The sequence below is a fragment of the Brachyhypopomus gauderio genome, unplaced genomic scaffold, assembly GCF_052324685.1.
Source record: "Brachyhypopomus gauderio isolate BG-103 unplaced genomic scaffold, BGAUD_0.2 sc342, whole genome shotgun sequence".
Classification (NCBI taxonomy): Eukaryota; Metazoa; Chordata; class Actinopteri; order Gymnotiformes; family Hypopomidae; genus Brachyhypopomus; species Brachyhypopomus gauderio.
The window spans coordinates 71,763-91,959 of NW_027507163.1; the positions used below are offsets into that span (position 1 = coordinate 71,763).

The following is a 20,197-nucleotide window of genomic DNA, read 5'->3' on the forward strand; positions in this document are numbered from 1 at the left end:
TTTTGAGCATGTGCATTTCACCTTGGGATTTAAAGTGTTTCCCTTTAGTCTGAGTACATCAGCTGAAGGCAGCTTAACTTCTTTTTTGGTTCTTGAAGTCTTTTTTTATTCTCATCCGAAAGGCATAGCCTATTCTGTTCCAGAAAACATTGGGGATTCCAATGTATCAATGACCTAGTTGGGAAAATAATTGCTGAACTCTGTAATGATCCTGATCTCAGCAGTACCAAGTGCCACAAAGGTCCACAAATCAGTTTACTCATGTATTTTATTGCCTATGGTTTGGTTTGTAAATGTGTGTTGGTGATATGGATGCATTCATGATAGCACATTTTCTGGACAAAATGCGTCTTGGAGCAGCTCCTGCAGTGCTTCCATCAAATCTGTTTTGAATAGGTTTTGGGTGCATTTTCACAAATAATTTCAAAAGCGTCTTATCTAAGAGGACATAACCCTGCAACTGAAGGCAAGGGAGCTACACTGTGTAAACTGGTGAAAATCATACACATTCCGATGACTGGTGGACAAAAGGATCAAAACTTTGACAGGAAAAGGGTCTACAAACTGACCTTTTGTTTGAAGACCTGCAGGTCTTGACAAGTGAGAAATTGAAGGAAGGGCGAATTTTAGACAAGCTAGCAGAAAAGTGTGAGTGACATTGATGTTGCATCCTTTATGCATTGGCTCATTTCATCAAAAGCCAGCAAACAGGAGGAATGTGCTTGTTGGGTTTTTCTTTTGAGGAAGAACTATGTAAGCACAGCAGCATCTGGTCTCTGTGGCGCAATCGGTTAGCGCGTTCGGCTGTTAACCGAAAGGATGGTGGTTCGAGCCCACCCAGGGACGATGTATGTTCCTTTCTCTTCTTTTTTAGACGTATTTTGTGCAAACAGATTAACTAAATTTCAACATTTCACTCAAACAAATCAGCCTCTCGCCCAACGTGGGGCTCGAACCCACGACCCTGAGATTAAGAGTCTCATGCTCTACCGACTGAGCTAGCCGGGCGATTTTTGTAAGACCCCAAAGGCACTTGCTGTCGCCACATGTTGACATGTTGAGCAGGACCTGAGCTATGTTTGTGGAATTTGTGCAGAAATTAAAGACCTTCACCCTTAAACATTCACTAAACCTGGTGCATGATCTCACATCCCAGAGATTGAGAATCTGGCAAACTAACAATCGAACTGGTCAGGTAACAGCAGCATTTGAAGTGGGGTCAAAAAGGTACCATTAAAGGCACTTGACATCCCAGCTCAGTTTCGTTGCATAGCCTCTTTATAGTTGTTGAAAAAACGTTTTGTAGCGGAAGAAAACATTAATTTACTGGAAGACAATCCAGTGATCGCTCTTAATATCAAAGTAAAACATGTACTCTGTCCTGATAAAATTTTGAGCATGTGCATTTCACCTTGGGATTTAAAGTGTTTCCCTTTAGTCTGAGTACATCAGCTGAAGGCAGCTTAACTTCTTTTTTGGTTCTTGAAGTCTTTTTTTATTCTCATCCGAAAGGCATAGCCTATTCTGTTCCAGAAAACATTGGGGATTCCAATGTATCAATGACCTAGTTGGGAAAATAATTGCTGAACTCTGTAATGATCCTGATCTCAGCAGTACCAAGTGCCACAAAGGTCCACAAATCAGTTTACTCATGTATTTTATTGCCTATGGTTTGGTTTGTAAATGTGTGTTGGTGATATGGATGCATTCATGATAGCACATTTTCTGGACAAAATGCGTCTTGGAGCAGCTCCTGCAGTGCTTCCATCAAATCTGTTTTGAATAGGTTTTGGGTGCATTTTCACAAATAATTTCAAAAGCGTCTTATCTAAGACGACATAACCCTGCAACTGAAGGCAAGGGAGCTACACTGTGTAAACTGGTGAAAATCATACACATTCCGATGACTGGTGGACAAAAGGATCAAAACTTTGACAGGAAAAGGGTCTACAAACTGACCTTTTGTTTGAAGACCTGCAGGTCTTGACAAGTGAGAAATTGAAGGAAGGGCGAATTTTAGACAAGCTAGCAGAAAAGTGTGAGTGACATTGATGTTGCATCCTTTATGCATTGGCTCATTTCATCAAAAGCCAGCAAACAGGAGGAATGTGCTTGTTGGGTTTTTCTTTTGAGGAAGAACTATGTAAGCACAGCAGCATCTGGTCTCTGTGGCGCAATCGGTTAGCGCGTTCGGCTGTTAACCGAAAGGATGGTGGTTCGAGCCCACCCAGGGACGATGTATGTTCCTTTCTCTTCTTTTTTAGACGTATTTTGTGCAAACAGATTAACTAAATTTCAACATTTCACTCAAACAAATCAGCCTCTCGCCCAACGTGGGGCTCGAACCCACGACCCTGAGATTAAGAGTCTCATGCTCTACCGACTGAGCTAGCCGGGCGATTTTTGTAGGACCCCAAAGGCACTTGCTGTCGCCACATGTTGACATGTTGAGCAGGACCTGAGCTATGTTTGTGGAATTTGTGCAGAAACTAAAGACCTTCACCCTTAAACATTCACTAAACCTGGTGCATGATCTCACATCCCAGAGATTGAGAATCTGGCAAACTAACAATCGAACTGGTCAGGTAACAGCAGCATTTGAAGTGGGGTCAAAAATGTACCATTAAAGGCACTTGACATCTCAGCTCAGTTTCGTTGCATAGCCTCTTTATAGTTGTTGAAAAAACGTTTTGTAGCGGAAGAAAACATTAATTTACTGGAAGACAATCTAGTGATCGCTCTTAATATCAAAGTAAAACATGTACTCTGTCCTGATAAAATTTTGAGCATGTGCATTTCACCTTGGGATTTAAAGTGTTTCCCTTTAGTCTGAGTACATCAGCTGAAGGCAGCTTAACTTCTTTTTTGGTTCTTGAAGTCTTTTTTTATTCTCATCCGAAAGGCATAGCCTATTCTGTTCCAGAAAACATTGGGGATTCCAATGTATCAATGACCTAGTTGGGAAAATAATTGCTGAACTCTGTAATGATCCTGATCTCAGCAGTACCAAGTGCCACAAAGGTCCACAAATCAGTTTACTCATGTATTTTATTGCCTATGGTTTGGTTTGTAAATGTGTGTTGGTGATATGTATGCATTCATGATAGCACATTTTCTGGACAAAATGCGTCTTGGAGCAGCTCCTGCAGTGCTTCCATCAAATCTGTTTTGAATAGGTTTTGGGTGCATTTTCACAAATAATTTGAAAAGCGTCTTATCTAAGAGGACATAACCCTGCAACTGAATGCAAGGGAGCTACACTGTGTAAACTGGTGAAAATCATACACATTCCGATGACTGGTGGACAAAAGGATCAAAACTTTGACAGGAAAAGGGTCTACAAACTGACCTTTTGTTTGAAGACCTGCAGGTCTTGACAAGTGAGAAATTGAAGGAAGGGCGAATTTTAGACAAGCTAGCAGAAAAGTGTGAGTGACATTGATGTTGCATCCTTTATGCATTGGCTCATTTCATCAAAAGCCAGCAAACAGGAGGAATGTGCTTGTTGGGTTTTTCTTTTGAGGAAGAACTATGTAAGCACAGCAGCATCTGGTCTCTGTGGCGCAATCGGTTAGCGCGTTCGGCTGTTAACCGAAAGGATGGTGGTTCGAGCCCACCCAGGGACGATGTATGTTCCTTTCTCTTCTTTTTTAGACGTATTTTGTGCAAACAGATTAACTAAATTTCAACATTTCACTCAAACAAATCAGCCTCTCGCCCAACGTGGGGCTCGAACTCACGACCCTGAGATTAAGAGTCTCATGCTCTACCGACTGAGCTAGCCGGGCGATTTTTGTAGGACCCCAAAGGCACTTGCTGTCGCCACATGTTGACATGTTGAGCAGGACCTGAGCTATGTTTGTGGAATTTGTGCAGAAACTAAAGACCTTCACCCTTAAACATTCACTAAACCTGGTGCATGATCTCACATCCCAGAGATTGAGAATCTGGCAAACTAACAATCGAACTGGTCAGGTAACAGCAGCATTTGAAGTGGGGTCAAAAATGTACCATTAAAGGCACTTGACATCTCAGCTCAGTTTCGTTGCATAGCCTCTTTATAGTTGTTGAAAAAACGTTTTGTAGCGGAAGAAAACATTCATTTACTGGAAGACAATCTAGTGATCGCTCTTAATATCAAAGTAAAACATGTACTCTGTCCTGATAAAATTTTGAGCATGTGCATTTCACCTTGGGATTTAAAGTGTTTCCCTTTAGTCTGAGTACATCAGCTGAAGGCAGCTTAACTTCTTTTTTGGTTCTTGAAGTCTTTTTTTATTCTCATCCGAAAGGCATAGCCTATTCTGTTCCAGAAAACATTGGGGATTCCAATGTATCAATGACCTAGTTGGGAAAATAATTGCTGAACTCTGTTATGATCCTGATCTCAGCAGTACCAAGTGCCACAAAGGTCCACAAATCAGTTTACTCATGTATTTTATTGCCTATGGTTTGGTTTGTAAATGTGTGTTGGTGATATGGATGCATTCATGATAGCACATTTTCTGGACAAAATGCGTCTTGGAGCAGCTCCTGCAGTGCTTCCATCAAATCTGTTTTGAATAGGTTTTGGGTGCATTTTCACAAATAATTTCAAAAGCGTCTTATCTAAGAGGACATAACCCTGCAACTGAAAGCAAGGGAGCTACTCTGTGTAAACTGGTGAAAATCATACACATTCCGATGACTGGTGGACAAAAGGATCAAAACTTTGACAGGAAAAGGGTCTACAAACTGACCTTTTGTTTGAAGACCTGCAGGTCTTGACAAGTGAGAAATTGAAGGAAGGGCGAATTTTAGACAAGCTAGCAGAAAAGTGTGAGTGACATTGATGTTGCATCCTTTATGCATTGGCTCATTTCATCAAAAGCCAGCAAACAGGAGGAATGTGCTTGTTGGGTTTTTCTTTTGAGGAAGAACTATGTAAGCACAGCAGCATCTGGTCTCTGTGGCGCAATCGGTTAGCGCGTTCGGCTGTTAACCGAAAGGATGGTGGTTCGAGCCCACTCAGGGACGATGTATGTTCCTTTCTCTTCTTTTTTAGACGTATTTTGTGCAAACAGATTAACTAAATTTCAACATTTCACTCAAACAAATCAGCCTCTCGCCCAACGTGGGGCTCGAACCCACGACCCTGAGATTAAGAGTCTCATGCTCTACCGACTGAGCTAGCCGGGCGATTTTTGTAGGACCCCAAAGGCACTTGCTGTCGGCACATGTTGACATGTTGAGCAGGACCTGAGCTATGTTTGTGGAATTTGTGCAGAAACTAAAGACCTTCACCCTTAAACATTCACTAAACCTGGTGCATGATCTCACATCCCAGAGATTGAGAATCTGGCAAACTAACAATCGAACTGGTCAGGTAACTGGTCAAAAAGGTACCATTAAAGGCACTTGACATCCCAGCTCAGTTTCGTTGCATAGCCTCTTTATAGTTGTTGAAAAAACGTTTTGTAGCGGAAGAAAACATTAATTTACTGGAAGACAATCCATTGATCACTCTTAATATCAAAGTAAAACATGTACTCTGTCCTGATAAAATTTTGAGCATGTGCATTTCACCTTGGGATTTAAAGTGTTTCCCTTTAGTCTGAGTACATCAGCTGAAGGCAGCTTAACTTCTTTTTTGGTTCTTGAAGTCTTTTTTTATTCTCATCCGAAAGGCATAGCCTATTCTGTTCCAGAAAACATTGGGGATTCCAATGTATCAATGACCTAGTTGGGAAAATAATTGCTGAACTCTGTAATGATCCTGATCTCAGCAGTACCAAGTGCCACAAAGGTCCACAAATCAGTTTACTCATGTATTTTATTGCCTATGGTTTGGTTTGTAAATGTGTGTTGGTGATATGGATGCATTCATGATTGCACATTTCCTGGACAAAATGCGTCTTGGAGCAGCTCCTGCAGTGCTTCCATCAAATCTGTTTTGAATAGGTTTTGGGTGCATTTTCATAAATAATTTCAAAAGCGTCTTATCTAAGAGGACATAACCCTGCAACTGAAGGCAAGGGAGCTACACTGTGTAAACTGGTGAAAATCATACACATTCCGATGACTGGTGGACAAAAGGATCAAAACTTTGACAGGAAAAGGGTCTACAAACTGACCTTTTGTTTGAAGACCTGGAGGTCTTGACAAGTGAGAAATTGAAGGAAGGGCGAATTTTAGACAAGCTAGCAGAAAAGTGTGAGTGACATTGATGTTGCATCCTTTATGCATTGGCTCATTTCATCAAAAGCCAGCAAACAGGAGGAATGTGCTTGTTGGGTTTTTCTTTTGAGGAAGAACTATGTAAGCACAGCAGCATCTGGTCTCTGTGGCGCAATCGGTTAGCGCGTTCGGCTGTTAACCGAAAGGATGGTGGTTCGAGCCCACCCAGGGACGATGTATGTTCCTTTCTCTTCTTTTTTAGACGTATTTTGTGCAAACAGATTAACTAAATTTCAACATTTCACTCAAACAAATCAGCCTCTCGCCCAACAGCTCGAACTCACGACCCTGAGATTAAGAGTCTCATGCTCTACCGACTGAGCTAGCCGGGCGATTTTTGTAGGACCCCAAAGGCACTTGCTGTCGCCACATGTTGACATGTTGAGCAGGACCTGAGCTATGTTTGTGGAATTTGTGCAGAAATTAAAGACCTTCACCCTTAAACATTCACTAAACCTGGTGCATGATCTCACATCCCAGAGATTGAGAATCTGGCAAACTAACAATCGAACTGGTCAGGTAACAGCAGCATTTGAAGTGGGGTCAAAAAGGTACCATTAAAGGCACTTGACATCCCAGCTCAGTTTCGTTGCATAGCCTCTTTATAGTTGTTGAAAAAACGTTTTGTAGCGGAAGAAAACATTAATTTACTGGAAGACAATCCATTGATCACTCTTAATATCAAAGTAAAACATGTACTCTGTCCTGATAAAATTTTGAGCATGTGCATTTCACCTTGGGATTTAAAGTGTTTCCCTTTAGTCTGAGTACATCAGCTGAAGGCAGCTTAACTTCTTTTTTGGTTCTTGAAGTCTTTTTTTATTCTCATCCGAAAGGCATAGCCTATTCTGTTCCAGAAAACATTGGGGATTCCAATGTATCAATGACCTAGTTGGGAAAATAATTGCTGAACTCTGTAATGATCCTGATCTCAGCAGTACCAAGTGCCACAAAGGTCCACAAATCAGTTTACTCATGTATTTTATTGCCTATGGTTTGGTTTGTAAATGTGTGTTGGTGATATGGATGCATTCATGATAGCACATTTCCTGGACAAAATGCGTCTTGGAGCAGCTCCTGCAGTGCTTCCATCAAATCTGTTTTGAATAGGTTTTGGGTGCATTTTCACAAATAATTTCAAAAGCGTCTTATCTAAGAGGACATAACCCTGCAACTGAAGGCAAGGGAGCTACACTGTGTAAACTGGTGAAAATCATACACATTCCGATGACTGGTGGACAAAAGGATCAAAACTTTGACAGGAAAAGGGTCTACAAACTGACCTTTTGTTTGAAGACCTGGAGGTCTTGACAAGTGAGAAATTGAAGGAAGGGCGAATTTTAGACAAGCTAGCAGAAAAGTGTGAGTGACATTGATGTTGCATCCTTTATGCATTGGCTCATTTCATCAAAAGCCAGCAAACAGGAGGAATGTGCTTGTTGGGTTTTTCTTTTGAGGAAGAACTATGTAAGCACAGCAGCATCTGGTCTCTGTGGCGCAATCGGTTAGCGCGTTCGGCTGTTAACCGAAAGGATGGTGGTTCGAGCCCACCCAGGGACGATGTATGTTCCTTTCTCTTCTTTTTTAGACGTATTTTGTGCAAACAGATTAACTAAATTTCAACATTTCACTCAAACAAATCAGCCTCTCGCCCAACGTGGGGCTCGAACCCACGACCCTGAGATTAAGAGTCTCATGCTCTACCGACTGAGCTAGCCGGGCGATTTTTGTAAGACCCCAAAGGCACTTGCTGTCGCCACATGTTGACATGTTGAGCAGGACCTGAGCTATGTTTGTGGAATTTGTGCAGAAATTAAAGACCTTCACCCTTAAACATTCACTAAACCTGGTGCATGATCTCACATCCCAGAGATTGAGAATCTGGCAAACTAACAATCGAACTGGTCAGGTAACAGCAGCATTTGAAGTGGGGTCAAAAAGGTACCATTAAAGGCACTTGACATCCCAGCTCAGTTTCGTTGCATAGCCTCTTTATAGTTGTTGAAAAAACGTTTTGTAGCGGAAGAAAACATTAATTTACTGGAAGACAATCCAGTGATCGCTCTTAATATCAAAGTAAAACATGTACTCTGTCCTGATAAAATTTTGAGCATGTGCATTTCACCTTGGGATTTAAAGTGTTTCCCTTTAGTCTGAGTACATCAGCTGAAGGCAGCTTAACTTCTTTTTTGGTTCTTGAAGTCTTTTTTTATTCTCATCCGAAAGGCATAGCCTATTCTGTTCCAGAAAACATTGGGGATTCCAATGTATCAATGACCTAGTTGGGAAAATAATTGCTGAACTCTGTAATGATCCTGATCTCAGCAGTACCAAGTGCCACAAAGGTCCACAAATCAGTTTACTCATGTATTTTATTGCCTATGGTTTGGTTTGTAAATGTGTGTTGGTGATATGGATGCATTCATGATAGCACATTTTCTGGACAAAATGCGTCTTGGAGCAGCTCCTGCAGTGCTTCCATCAAATCTGTTTTGAATAGGTTTTGGGTGCATTTTCACAAATAATTTCAAAAGCGTCTTATCTAAGACGACATAACCCTGCAACTGAAGGCAAGGGAGCTACACTGTGTAAACTGGTGAAAATCATACACATTCCGATGACTGGTGGACAAAAGGATCAAAACTTTGACAGGAAAAGGGTCTACAAACTGACCTTTTGTTTGAAGACCTGGAGGTCTTGACAAGTGAGAAATTGAAGGAAGGGCGAATTTTAGACAAGCTAGCAGAAAAGTGTGAGTGACATTGATGTTGCATCCTTTATGCATTGGCTCATTTCATCAAAAGCCAGCAAACAGGAGGAATGTGCTTGTTGGGTTTTTCTTTTGAGGAAGAACTATGTAAGCACAGCAGCATCTGGTCTCTGTGGCGCAATCGGTTAGCGCGTTCGGCTGTTAACCGAAAGGATGGTGGTTCGAGCCCACCCAGGGACGATGTATGTTCCTTTCTCTTCTTTTTTAGACGTATTTTGTGCAAACAGATTAACTAAATTTCAACATTTCACTCAAACAAATCAGCCTCTCGCCCAACAGCTCGAACTCACGACCCTGAGATTAAGAGTCTCATGCTCTACCGACTGAGCTAGCCGGGCGATTTTTGTAGGACCCCAAAGGCACTTGCTGTCGCCACATGTTGACATGTTGAGCAGGACCTGAGCTATGTTTGTGGAATTTGTGCAGAAATTAAAGACCTTCACCCTTAAACATTCACTAAACCTGGTGCATGATCTCACATCCCAGAGATTGAGAATCTGGCAAACTAACAATCGAACTGGTCAGGTAACAGCAGCATTTGAAGTGGGGTCAAAAAGGTACCATTAAAGGCACTTGACATCCCAGCTCAGTTTCGTTGCATAGCCTCTTTATAGTTGTTGAAAAAACGTTTTGTAGCGGAAGAAAACATTAATTTACTGGAAGACAATCCATTGATCACTCTTAATATCAAAGTAAAACATGTACTCTGTCCTGATAAAATTTTGAGCATGTGCATTTCACCTTGGGATTTAAAGTGTTTCCCTTTAGTCTGAGTACATCAGCTGAAGGCAGCTTAACTTCTTTTTTGGTTCTTGAAGTCTTTTTTTATTCTCATCCGAAAGGCATAGCCTATTCTGTTCCAGAAAACATTGGGGATTCCAATGTATCAATGACCTAGTTGGGAAAATAATTGCTGAACTCTGTAATGATCCTGATCTCAGCAGTACCAAGTGCCACAAAGGTCCACAAATCAGTTTACTCATGTATTTTATTGCCTATGGTTTGGTTTGTAAATGTGTGTTGGTGATATGGATGCATTCATGATAGCACATTTCCTGGACAAAATGCGTCTTGGAGCAGCTCCTGCAGTGCTTCCATCAAATCTGTTTTGAATAGGTTTTGGGTGCATTTTCATAAATAATTTCAAAAGCGTCTTATCTAAGAGGACATAACCCTGCAACTGAAGGCAAGGGAGCTACACTGTGTAAACTGGTGAAAATCATACACATTCCGATGACTGGTGGACAAAAGGATCAAAACTTTGACAGGAAAAGGGTCTACAAACTGACCTTTTGTTTGAAGACCTGGAGGTCTTGACAAGTGAGAAATTGAAGGAAGGGCGAATTTTAGACAAGCTAGCAGAAAAGTGTGAGTGACATTGATGTTGCATCCTTTATGCATTGGCTCATTTCATCAAAAGCCAGCAAACAGGAGGAATGTGCTTGTTGGGTTTTTCTTTTGAGGAAGAACTATGTAAGCACAGCAGCATCTGGTCTCTGTGGCGCAATCGGTTAGCGCGTTCGGCTGTTAACCGAAAGGATGGTGGTTCGAGCCCACCCAGGGACGATGTATGTTCCTTTCTCTTCTTTTTTAGACGTATTTTGTGCAAACAGATTAACTAAATTTCAACATTTCACTCAAACAAATCAGCCTCTCGCCCAACGTGGGGCTCGAACCCACGACCCTGAGATTAAGAGTCTCATGCTCTACCGACTGAGCTAGCCGGGCGATTTTTGTAGGACCCCAAAGGCACTTGCTGTCGCCACATGTTGACATGTTGAGCAGGACCTGAGCTATGTTTGTGGAATTTGTGCAGAAACTAAAGACCTTCACCCTTAAACATTCACTAAACCTGGTGCATGATCTCACATCCCAGAGATTGAGAATCTGGCAAACTAACAATCGAACTGGTCAGGTAACAGCAGCATTTGAAGTGGGGTCAAAAATGTACCATTAAAGGCACTTGACATCTCAGCTCAGTTTCGTTGCATAGCCTCTTTATAGTTGTTGAAAAAACGTTTTGTAGCGGAAGAAAACATTAATTTACTGGAAGACAATCTAGTGATCGCTCTTAATATCAAAGTAAAACATGTACTCTGTCCTGATAAAATTTTGAGCATGTGCATTTCACCTTGGGATTTAAAGTGTTTCCCTTTAGTCTGAGTACATCAGCTGAAGGCAGCTTAACTTCTTTTTTGGTTCTTGAAGTCTTTTTTTATTCTCATCCGAAAGGCATAGCCTATTCTGTTCCAGAAAACATTGGGGATTCCAATGTATCAATGACCTAGTTGGGAAAATAATTGCTGAACTCTGTAATGATCCTGATCTCAGCAGTACCAAGTGCCACAAAGGTCCACAAATCAGTTTACTCATGTATTTTATTGCCTATGGTTTGGTTTGTAAATGTGTGTTGGTGATATGGATGCATTCATGATAGCACATTTTCTGGACAAAATGCGTCTTGGAGCAGCTCCTGCAGTGCTTCCATCAAATCTGTTTTGAATAGGTTTTGGGTGCATTTTCACAAATAATTTCAAAAGCGTCTTATCTAAGAGGACATAACCCTGCAACTGAAGGCAAGGGAGCTACACTGTGTAAACTGGTGAAAATCATACACATTCCGATGACTGGTGGACAAAAGGATCAAAACTTTGACAGGAAAAGGGTCTACAAACTGACCTTTTGTTTGAAGACCTGCAGGTCTTGACAAGTGAGAAATTGAAGGAAGGGCGAATTTTAGACAAGCTAGCAGAAAAGTGTGAGTGACATTGATGTTGCATCCTTTATGCATTGGCTCATTTCATCAAAAGCCAGCAAACAGGAGGAATGTGCTTGTTGGGTTTTTCTTTTGAGGAAGAACTATGTAAGCACAGCAGCATCTGGTCTCTGTGGCGCAATCGGTTAGCGCGTTCGGCTGTTAACCGAAAGGATGGTGGTTCGAGCCCACCCAGGGACGATGTATGTTCCTTTCTCTTCTTTTTTAGACGTATTTTGTGCAAACAGATTAACTAAATTTCAACATTTCACTCAAACAAATCAGCCTCTCGCCCAACGTGGGGCTCGAACCCACGACCCTGAGATTAAGAGTCTCATGCTCTACCGACTGAGCTAGCCGGGCGATTTTTGTAAGACCCCAAAGGCACTTGCTGTCGCCACATGTTGACATGTTGAGCAGGACCTGAGCTATGTTTGTGGAATTTGTGCAGAAATTAAAGACCTTCACCCTTAAACATTCACTAAACCTGGTGCATGATCTCACATCCCAGAGATTGAGAATCTGGCAAACTAACAATCGAACTGGTCAGGTAACAGCAGCATTTGAAGTGGGGTCAAAAAGGTACCATTAAAGGCACTTGACATCCCAGCTCAGTTTCGTTGCATAGCCTCTTTATAGTTGTTGAAAAAACGTTTTGTAGCGGAAGAAAACATTAATTTACTGGAAGACAATCCAGTGATCGCTCTTAATATCAAAGTAAAACATGTACTCTGTCCTGATAAAATTTTGAGCATGTGCATTTCACCTTGGGATTTAAAGTGTTTCCCTTTAGTCTGAGTACATCAGCTGAAGGCAGCTTAACTTCTTTTTTGGTTCTTGAAGTCTTTTTTTATTCTCATCCGAAAGGCATAGCCTATTCTGTTCCAGAAAACATTGGGGATTCCAATGTATCAATGACCTAGTTGGGAAAATAATTGCTGAACTCTGTAATGATCCTGATCTCAGCAGTACCAAGTGCCACAAAGGTCCACAAATCAGTTTACTCATGTATTTTATTGCCTATGGTTTGGTTTGTAAATGTGTGTTGGTGATATGGATGCATTCATGATAGCACATTTTCTGGACAAAATGCGTCTTGGAGCAGCTCCTGCAGTGCTTCCATCAAATCTGTTTTGAATAGGTTTTGGGTGCATTTTCACAAATAATTTCAAAAGCGTCTTATCTAAGACGACATAACCCTGCAACTGAAGGCAAGGGAGCTACACTGTGTAAACTGGTGAAAATCATACACATTCCGATGACTGGTGGACAAAAGGATCAAAACTTTGACAGGAAAAGGGTCTACAAACTGACCTTTTGTTTGAAGACCTGGAGGTCTTGACAAGTGAGAAATTGAAGGAAGGGCGAATTTTAGACAAGCTAGCAGAAAAGTGTGAGTGACATTGATGTTGCATCCTTTATGCATTGGCTCATTTCATCAAAAGCCAGCAAACAGGAGGAATGTGCTTGTTGGGTTTTTCTTTTGAGGAAGAACTATGTAAGCACAGCAGCATCTGGTCTCTGTGGCGCAATCGGTTAGCGCGTTCGGCTGTTAACCGAAAGGATGGTGGTTCGAGCCCACCCAGGGACGATGTATGTTCCTTTCTCTTCTTTTTTAGACGTATTTTGTGCAAACAGATTAACTAAATTTCAACATTTCACTCAAACAAATCAGCCTCTCGCCCAACGTGGGGCTCGAACCCACGACCCTGAGATTAAGAGTCTCATGCTCTACCGACTGAGCTAGCCGGGCGATTTTTGTAAGACCCCAAAGGCACTTGCTGTCGCCACATGTTGACATGTTGAGCAGGACCTGAGCTATGTTTGTGGAATTTGTGCAGAAATTAAAGACCTTCACCCTTAAACATTCACTAAACCTGGTGCATGATCTCACATCCCAGAGATTGAGAATCTGGCAAACTAACAATCGAACTGGTCAGGTAACAGCAGCATTTGAAGTGGGGTCAAAAAGGTACCATTAAAGGCACTTGACATCCCAGCTCAGTTTCGTTGCATAGCCTCTTTATAGTTGTTGAAAAAACGTTTTGTAGCGGAAGAAAACATTAATTTACTGGAAGACAATCCATTGATCACTCTTAATATCAAAGTAAAACATGTACTCTGTCCTGATAAAATTTTGAGCATGTGCATTTCACCTTGGGATTTAAAGTGTTTCCCTTTAGTCTGAGTACATCAGCTGAAGGCAGCTTAACTTCTTTTTTGGTTCTTGAAGTCTTTTTTTATTCTCATCCGAAAGGCATAGCCTATTCTGTTCCAGAAAACATTGGGGATTCCAATGTATCAATGACCTAGTTGGGAAAATAATTGCTGAACTCTGTAATGATCCTGATCTCAGCAGTACCAAGTGCCACAAAGGTCCACAAATCAGTTTACTCATGTATTTTATTGCCTATGGTTTGGTTTGTAAATGTGTGTTGGTGATATGGATGCATTCATGATAGCACATTTCCTGGACAAAATGCGTCTTGGAGCAGCTCCTGCAGTGCTTCCATCAAATCTGTTTTGAATAGGTTTTGGGTGCATTTTCATAAATAATTTCAAAAGCGTCTTATCTAAGAGGACATAACCCTGCAACTGAAGGCAAGGGAGCTACACTGTGTAAACTGGTGAAAATCATACACATTCCGATGACTGGTGGACAAAAGGATCAAAACTTTGACAGGAAAAGGGTCTACAAACTGACCTTTTGTTTGAAGACCTGGAGGTCTTGACAAGTGAGAAATTGAAGGAAGGGCGAATTTTAGACAAGCTAGCAGAAAAGTGTGAGTGACATTGATGTTGCATCCTTTATGCATTGGCTCATTTCATCAAAAGCCAGCAAACAGGAGGAATGTGCTTGTTGGGTTTTTCTTTTGAGGAAGAACTATGTAAGCACAGCAGCATCTGGTCTCTGTGGCGCAATCGGTTAGCGCGTTCGGCTGTTAACCGAAAGGATGGTGGTTCGAGCCCACCCAGGGACGATGTATGTTCCTTTCTCTTCTTTTTTAGACGTATTTTGTGCAAACAGATTAACTAAATTTCAACATTTCACTCAAACAAATCAGCCTCTCGCCCAACGTGGGGCTCGAACCCACGACCCTGAGATTAAGAGTCTCATGCTCTACCGACTGAGCTAGCCGGGCGATTTTTGTAGGACCCCAAAGGCACTTGCTGTCGCCACATGTTGACATGTTGAGCAGGACCTGAGCTATGTTTGTGGAATTTGTGCAGAAACTAAAGACCTTCACCCTTAAACATTCACTAAACCTGGTGCATGATCTCACATCCCAGAGATTGAGAATCTGGCAAACTAACAATCGAACTGGTCAGGTAACAGCAGCATTTGAAGTGGGGTCAAAAATGTACCATTAAAGGCACTTGACATCTCAGCTCAGTTTCGTTGCATAGCCTCTTTATAGTTGTTGAAAAAACGTTTTGTAGCGGAAGAAAACATTAATTTACTGGAAGACAATCTAGTGATCGCTCTTAATATCAAAGTAAAACATGTACTCTGTCCTGATAAAATTTTGAGCATGTGCATTTCACCTTGGGATTTAAAGTGTTTCCCTTTAGTCTGAGTACATCAGCTGAAGGCAGCTTAACTTCTTTTTTGGTTCTTGAAGTCTTTTTTTATTCTCATCCGAAAGGCATAGCCTATTCTGTTCCAGAAAACATTGGGGATTCCAATGTATCAATGACCTAGTTGGGAAAATAATTGCTGAACTCTGTAATGATCCTGATCTCAGCAGTACCAAGTGCCACAAAGGTCCACAAATCAGTTTACTCATGTATTTTATTGCCTATGGTTTGGTTTGTAAATGTGTGTTGGTGATATGGATGCATTCATGATAGCACATTTTCTGGACAAAATGCGTCTTGGAGCAGCTCCTGCAGTGCTTCCATCAAATCTGTTTTGAATAGGTTTTGGGTGCATTTTCACAAATAATTTCAAAAGCGTCTTATCTAAGAGGACATAACCCTGCAACTGAAGGCAAGGGAGCTACACTGTGTAAACTGGTGAAAATCATACACATTCCGATGACTGGTGGACAAAAGGATCAAAACTTTGACAGGAAAAGGGTCTACAAACTGACCTTTTGTTTGAAGACCTGCAGGTCTTGACAAGTGAGAAATTGAAGGAAGGGCGAATTTTAGACAAGCTAGCAGAAAAGTGTGAGTGACATTGATGTTGCATCCTTTATGCATTGGCTCATTTCATCAAAAGCCAGCAAACAGGAGGAATGTGCTTGTTGGGTTTTTCTTTTGAGGAAGAACTATGTAAGCACAGCAGCATCTGGTCTCTGTGGCGCAATCGGTTAGCGCGTTCGGCTGTTAACCGAAAGGATGGTGGTTCGAGCCCACCCAGGGACGATGTATGTTCCTTTCTCTTCTTTTTTAGACGTATTTTGTGCAAACAGATTAACTAAATTTCAACATTTCACTCAAACAAATCAGCCTCTCGCCCAACGTGGGGCTCGAACCCACGACCCTGAGATTAAGAGTCTCATGCTCTACCGACTGAGCTAGCCGGGCGATTTTTGTAAGACCCCAAAGGCACTTGCTGTCGCCACATGTTGACATGTTGAGCAGGACCTGAGCTATGTTTGTGGAATTTGTGCAGAAATTAAAGACCTTCACCCTTAAACATTCACTAAACCTGGTGCATGATCTCACATCCCAGAGATTGAGAATCTGGCAAACTAACAATCGAACTGGTCAGGTAACAGCAGCATTTGAAGTGGGGTCAAAAAGGTACCATTAAAGGCACTTGACATCCCAGCTCAGTTTCGTTGCATAGCCTCTTTATAGTTGTTGAAAAAACGTTTTGTAGCGGAAGAAAACATTAATTTACTGGAAGACAATCCAGTGATCGCTCTTAATATCAAAGTAAAACATGTACTCTGTCCTGATAAAATTTTGAGCATGTGCATTTCACCTTGGGATTTAAAGTGTTTCCCTTTAGTCTGAGTACATCAGCTGAAGGCAGCTTAACTTCTTTTTTGGTTCTTGAAGTCTTTTTTTATTCTCATCCGAAAGGCATAGCCTATTCTGTTCCAGAAAACATTGGGGATTCCAATGTATCAATGACCTAGTTGGGAAAATAATTGCTGAACTCTGTAATGATCCTGATCTCAGCAGTACCAAGTGCCACAAAGGTCCACAAATCAGTTTACTCATGTATTTTATTGCCTATGGTTTGGTTTGTAAATGTGTGTTGGTGATATGGATGCATTCATGATAGCACATTTTCTGGACAAAATGCGTCTTGGAGCAGCTCCTGCAGTGCTTCCATCAAATCTGTTTTGAATAGGTTTTGGGTGCATTTTCACAAATAATTTCAAAAGCGTCTTATCTAAGACGACATAACCCTGCAACTGAAGGCAAGGGAGCTACACTGTGTAAACTGGTGAAAATCATACACATTCCGATGACTGGTGGACAAAAGGATCAAAACTTTGACAGGAAAAGGGTCTACAAACTGACCTTTTGTTTGAAGACCTGGAGGTCTTGACAAGTGAGAAATTGAAGGAAGGGCGAATTTTAGACAAGCTAGCAGAAAAGTGTGAGTGACATTGATGTTGCATCCTTTATGCATTGGCTCATTTCATCAAAAGCCAGCAAACAGGAGGAATGTGCTTGTTGGGTTTTTCTTTTGAGGAAGAACTATGTAAGCACAGCAGCATCTGGTCTCTGTGGCGCAATCGGTTAGCGCGTTCGGCTGTTAACCGAAAGGATGGTGGTTCGAGCCCACCCAGGGACGATGTATGTTCCTTTCTCTTCTTTTTTAGACGTATTTTGTGCAAACAGATTAACTAAATTTCAACATTTCACTCAAACAAATCAGCCTCTCGCCCAACAGCTCGAACTCACGACCCTGAGATTAAGAGTCTCATGCTCTACCGACTGAGCTAGCCGGGCGATTTTTGTAGGACCCCAAAGGCACTTGCTGTCGCCACATGTTGACATGTTGAGCAGGACCTGAGCTATGTTTGTGGAATTTGTGCAGAAACTAAAGACCTTCACCCTTAAACATTCACTAAACCTGGTGCATGATCTCACATCCCAGAGATTGAGAATCTGGCAAACTAACAATCGAACTGGTCAGGTAACTGGTCAAAAAGGTACCATTAAAGGCACTTGACATCCCAGCTCAGTTTCGTTGCATAGCCTCTTTATAGTTGTTGAAAAAACGTTTTGTAGCGGAAGAAAACATTAATTTACTGGAAGACAATCCATTGATCACTCTTAATATCAAAGTAAAACATGTACTCTGTCCTGATAAAATTTTGAGCATGTGCATTTCACCTTGGGATTTAAAGTGTTTCCCTTTAGTCTGAGTACATCAGCTGAAGGCAGCTTAACTTCTTTTTTGGTTCTTGAAGTCTTTTTTTATTCTCATCCGAAAGGCATAGCCTATTCTGTTCCAGAAAACATTGGGGATTCCAATGTATCAATGACCTAGTTGGGAAAATAATTGCTGAACTCTGTAATGATCCTGATCTCAGCAGTACCAAGTGCCACAAAGGTCCACAAATCAGTTTACTCATGTATTTTATTGCCTATGGTTTGGTTTGTAAATGTGTGTTGGTGATATGGATGCATTCATGATAGCACATTTCCTGGACAAAATGCGTCTTGGAGCAGCTCCTGCAGTGCTTCCATCAAATCTGTTTTGAATAGGTTTTGGGTGCATTTTCATAAATAATTTCAAAAGCGTCTTATCTAAGAGGACATAACCCTGCAACTGAAGGCAAGGGAGCTACACTGTGTAAACTGGTGAAAATCATACACATTCCGATGACTGGTGGACAAAAGGATCAAAACTTTGACAGGAAAAGGGTCTACAAACTGACCTTTTGTTTGAAGACCTGGAGGTCTTGACAAGTGAGAAATTGAAGGAAGGGCGAATTTTAGACAAGCTAGCAGAAAAGTGTGAGTGACATTGATGTTGCATCCTTTATGCATTGGCTCATTTCATCAAAAGCCAGCAAACAGGAGGAATGTGCTTGTTGGGTTTTTCTTTTGAGGAAGAACTATGTAAGCACAGCAGCATCTGGTCTCTGTGGCGCAATCGGTTAGCGCGTTCGGCTGTTAACCGAAAGGATGGTGGTTCGAGCCCACCCAGGGACGATGTATGTTCCTTTCTCTTCTTTTTTAGACGTATTTTGTGCAAACAGATTAACTAAATTTCAACATTTCACTCAAACAAATCAGCCTCTCGCCCAACAGCTCGAACTCACGACCCTGAGATTAAGAGTCTCATGCTCTACCGACTGAGCTAGCCGGGCGATTTTTGTAGGACCCCAAAGGCACTTGCTGTCGCCACATGTTGACATGTTGAGCAGGACCTGAGCTATGTTTGTGGAATTTGTGCAGAAATTAAAGACCTTCACCCTTAAACATTCACTAAACCTGGTGCATGATCTCACATCCCAGAGATTGAGAATCTGGCAAACTAACAATCGAACTGGTCAGGTAACAGCAGCATTTGAAGTGGGGTCAAAAAGGTACCATTAAAGGCACTTGACATCCCAGCTCAGTTTCGTTGCATAGCCTCTTTATAGTTGTTGAAAAAACGTTTTGTAGCGGAAGAAAACATTAATTTACTGGAAGACAATCCATTGATCACTCTTAATATCAAAGTAAAACATGTACTCTGTCCTGATAAAATTTTGAGCATGTGCATTTCACCTTGGGATTTAAAGTGTTTCCCTTTAGTCTGAGTACATCAGCTGAAGGCAGCTTAACTTCTTTTTTGGTTCTTGAAGTCTTTTTTTATTCTCATCCGAAAGGCATAGCCTATTCTGTTCCAGAAAACATTGGGGATTCCAATGTATCAATGACCTAGTTGGGAAAATAATTGCTGAACTCTGTAATGATCCTGATCTCAGCAGTACCAAGTGCCACAAAGGTCCACAAATCAGTTTACTCATGTATTTTATTGCCTATGGTTTGGTTTGTAAATGTGTGTTGGTGATATGGATGCATTCATGATAGCACATTTCCTGGACAAAATGCGTCTTGGAGCAGCTCCTGCAGTGCTTCCATCAAATCTGTTTTGAATAGGTTTTGGGTGCATTTTCATAAATAATTTCAAAAGCGTCTTATCTAAGAGGACATAACCCTGCACTGAAGGCAAGGGAGCTACACTGTGTAAACTGGTGAAAATCATACACATTCCGATGACTGGTGGACAAAAGGATCAAAACTTTGACAGGAAAAGGGTCTACAAACTGACCTTTTGTTTGAAGACCTGGAGGTCATGACAAGTGAGAAATTGAAGGAAGGGCGAATTTTAGACAAGCTAGCAGAAAAGTGTGAGTGACATTGATGTTGCATCCTTTATGCATTGGCTCATTTCATCAAAAGCCAGCAAACAGGAGGAATGTGCTTGTTGGGTTTTTCTTTTGAGGAAGAACTATGTAAGCACAGCAGCATCTGGTCTCTGTGGCGCA

The 20,197-nt window shown here is 41.5% G+C and overlaps 24 non-coding genes across 24 annotated transcripts; 14 read left to right on the forward strand and 10 right to left on the reverse strand.

Moving 5' to 3' along the window:
- Window positions 1–772: 772 nt before the first annotated feature.
- On the forward strand, window positions 773–846 carry trnan-guu (transfer RNA asparagine (anticodon GUU)). The gene has a single exon. It is a non-coding gene; the product is annotated as a tRNA-Asn (tRNA).
- An 89-nt stretch (window positions 847–935) lies between these two features.
- Window positions 936–1,008, reverse strand: trnak-cuu (transfer RNA lysine (anticodon CUU)). The gene has a single exon. It is a non-coding gene; the product is annotated as a tRNA-Lys (tRNA).
- Window positions 1,009–2,162: 1,154 nt separating this feature from the next.
- On the forward strand, window positions 2,163–2,236 carry trnan-guu (transfer RNA asparagine (anticodon GUU)). The gene has a single exon. It is a non-coding gene; the product is annotated as a tRNA-Asn (tRNA).
- An 89-nt stretch (window positions 2,237–2,325) lies between these two features.
- Window positions 2,326–2,398, reverse strand: trnak-cuu (transfer RNA lysine (anticodon CUU)). The gene has a single exon. It is a non-coding gene; the product is annotated as a tRNA-Lys (tRNA).
- A 1,154-nt stretch (window positions 2,399–3,552) lies between these two features.
- Window positions 3,553–3,626, forward strand: trnan-guu (transfer RNA asparagine (anticodon GUU)). The gene has a single exon. It is a non-coding gene; the product is annotated as a tRNA-Asn (tRNA).
- Window positions 3,627–3,715: 89 nt separating this feature from the next.
- trnak-cuu (transfer RNA lysine (anticodon CUU)) lies at window positions 3,716–3,788 on the reverse strand. Its single transcript has one exon. It is a non-coding gene; the product is annotated as a tRNA-Lys (tRNA).
- Window positions 3,789–4,942: 1,154 nt separating this feature from the next.
- Window positions 4,943–5,016, forward strand: trnan-guu (transfer RNA asparagine (anticodon GUU)). Its single transcript has one exon. It is a non-coding gene; the product is annotated as a tRNA-Asn (tRNA).
- Window positions 5,017–5,105: 89 nt separating this feature from the next.
- trnak-cuu (transfer RNA lysine (anticodon CUU)) lies at window positions 5,106–5,178 on the reverse strand. The gene has a single exon. It is a non-coding gene; the product is annotated as a tRNA-Lys (tRNA).
- Window positions 5,179–6,316: 1,138 nt separating this feature from the next.
- On the forward strand, window positions 6,317–6,390 carry trnan-guu (transfer RNA asparagine (anticodon GUU)). The gene has a single exon. It is a non-coding gene; the product is annotated as a tRNA-Asn (tRNA).
- A 1,312-nt stretch (window positions 6,391–7,702) lies between these two features.
- On the forward strand, window positions 7,703–7,776 carry trnan-guu (transfer RNA asparagine (anticodon GUU)). The gene has a single exon. It is a non-coding gene; the product is annotated as a tRNA-Asn (tRNA).
- An 89-nt stretch (window positions 7,777–7,865) lies between these two features.
- Window positions 7,866–7,938, reverse strand: trnak-cuu (transfer RNA lysine (anticodon CUU)). The gene has a single exon. It is a non-coding gene; the product is annotated as a tRNA-Lys (tRNA).
- Window positions 7,939–9,092: 1,154 nt separating this feature from the next.
- trnan-guu (transfer RNA asparagine (anticodon GUU)) lies at window positions 9,093–9,166 on the forward strand. The gene has a single exon. It is a non-coding gene; the product is annotated as a tRNA-Asn (tRNA).
- A 1,312-nt stretch (window positions 9,167–10,478) lies between these two features.
- On the forward strand, window positions 10,479–10,552 carry trnan-guu (transfer RNA asparagine (anticodon GUU)). The gene has a single exon. It is a non-coding gene; the product is annotated as a tRNA-Asn (tRNA).
- An 89-nt stretch (window positions 10,553–10,641) lies between these two features.
- On the reverse strand, window positions 10,642–10,714 carry trnak-cuu (transfer RNA lysine (anticodon CUU)). Its single transcript has one exon. It is a non-coding gene; the product is annotated as a tRNA-Lys (tRNA).
- A 1,154-nt stretch (window positions 10,715–11,868) lies between these two features.
- Window positions 11,869–11,942, forward strand: trnan-guu (transfer RNA asparagine (anticodon GUU)). Its single transcript has one exon. It is a non-coding gene; the product is annotated as a tRNA-Asn (tRNA).
- An 89-nt stretch (window positions 11,943–12,031) lies between these two features.
- On the reverse strand, window positions 12,032–12,104 carry trnak-cuu (transfer RNA lysine (anticodon CUU)). Its single transcript has one exon. It is a non-coding gene; the product is annotated as a tRNA-Lys (tRNA).
- A 1,154-nt stretch (window positions 12,105–13,258) lies between these two features.
- On the forward strand, window positions 13,259–13,332 carry trnan-guu (transfer RNA asparagine (anticodon GUU)). The gene has a single exon. It is a non-coding gene; the product is annotated as a tRNA-Asn (tRNA).
- An 89-nt stretch (window positions 13,333–13,421) lies between these two features.
- trnak-cuu (transfer RNA lysine (anticodon CUU)) lies at window positions 13,422–13,494 on the reverse strand. The gene has a single exon. It is a non-coding gene; the product is annotated as a tRNA-Lys (tRNA).
- Window positions 13,495–14,648: 1,154 nt separating this feature from the next.
- trnan-guu (transfer RNA asparagine (anticodon GUU)) lies at window positions 14,649–14,722 on the forward strand. Its single transcript has one exon. It is a non-coding gene; the product is annotated as a tRNA-Asn (tRNA).
- An 89-nt stretch (window positions 14,723–14,811) lies between these two features.
- Window positions 14,812–14,884, reverse strand: trnak-cuu (transfer RNA lysine (anticodon CUU)). Its single transcript has one exon. It is a non-coding gene; the product is annotated as a tRNA-Lys (tRNA).
- Window positions 14,885–16,038: 1,154 nt separating this feature from the next.
- trnan-guu (transfer RNA asparagine (anticodon GUU)) lies at window positions 16,039–16,112 on the forward strand. Its single transcript has one exon. It is a non-coding gene; the product is annotated as a tRNA-Asn (tRNA).
- An 89-nt stretch (window positions 16,113–16,201) lies between these two features.
- Window positions 16,202–16,274, reverse strand: trnak-cuu (transfer RNA lysine (anticodon CUU)). Its single transcript has one exon. It is a non-coding gene; the product is annotated as a tRNA-Lys (tRNA).
- Window positions 16,275–17,428: 1,154 nt separating this feature from the next.
- On the forward strand, window positions 17,429–17,502 carry trnan-guu (transfer RNA asparagine (anticodon GUU)). Its single transcript has one exon. It is a non-coding gene; the product is annotated as a tRNA-Asn (tRNA).
- Window positions 17,503–18,798: 1,296 nt separating this feature from the next.
- trnan-guu (transfer RNA asparagine (anticodon GUU)) lies at window positions 18,799–18,872 on the forward strand. Its single transcript has one exon. It is a non-coding gene; the product is annotated as a tRNA-Asn (tRNA).
- The last annotated feature ends 1,325 nt before the right edge of the window (window positions 18,873–20,197 follow it).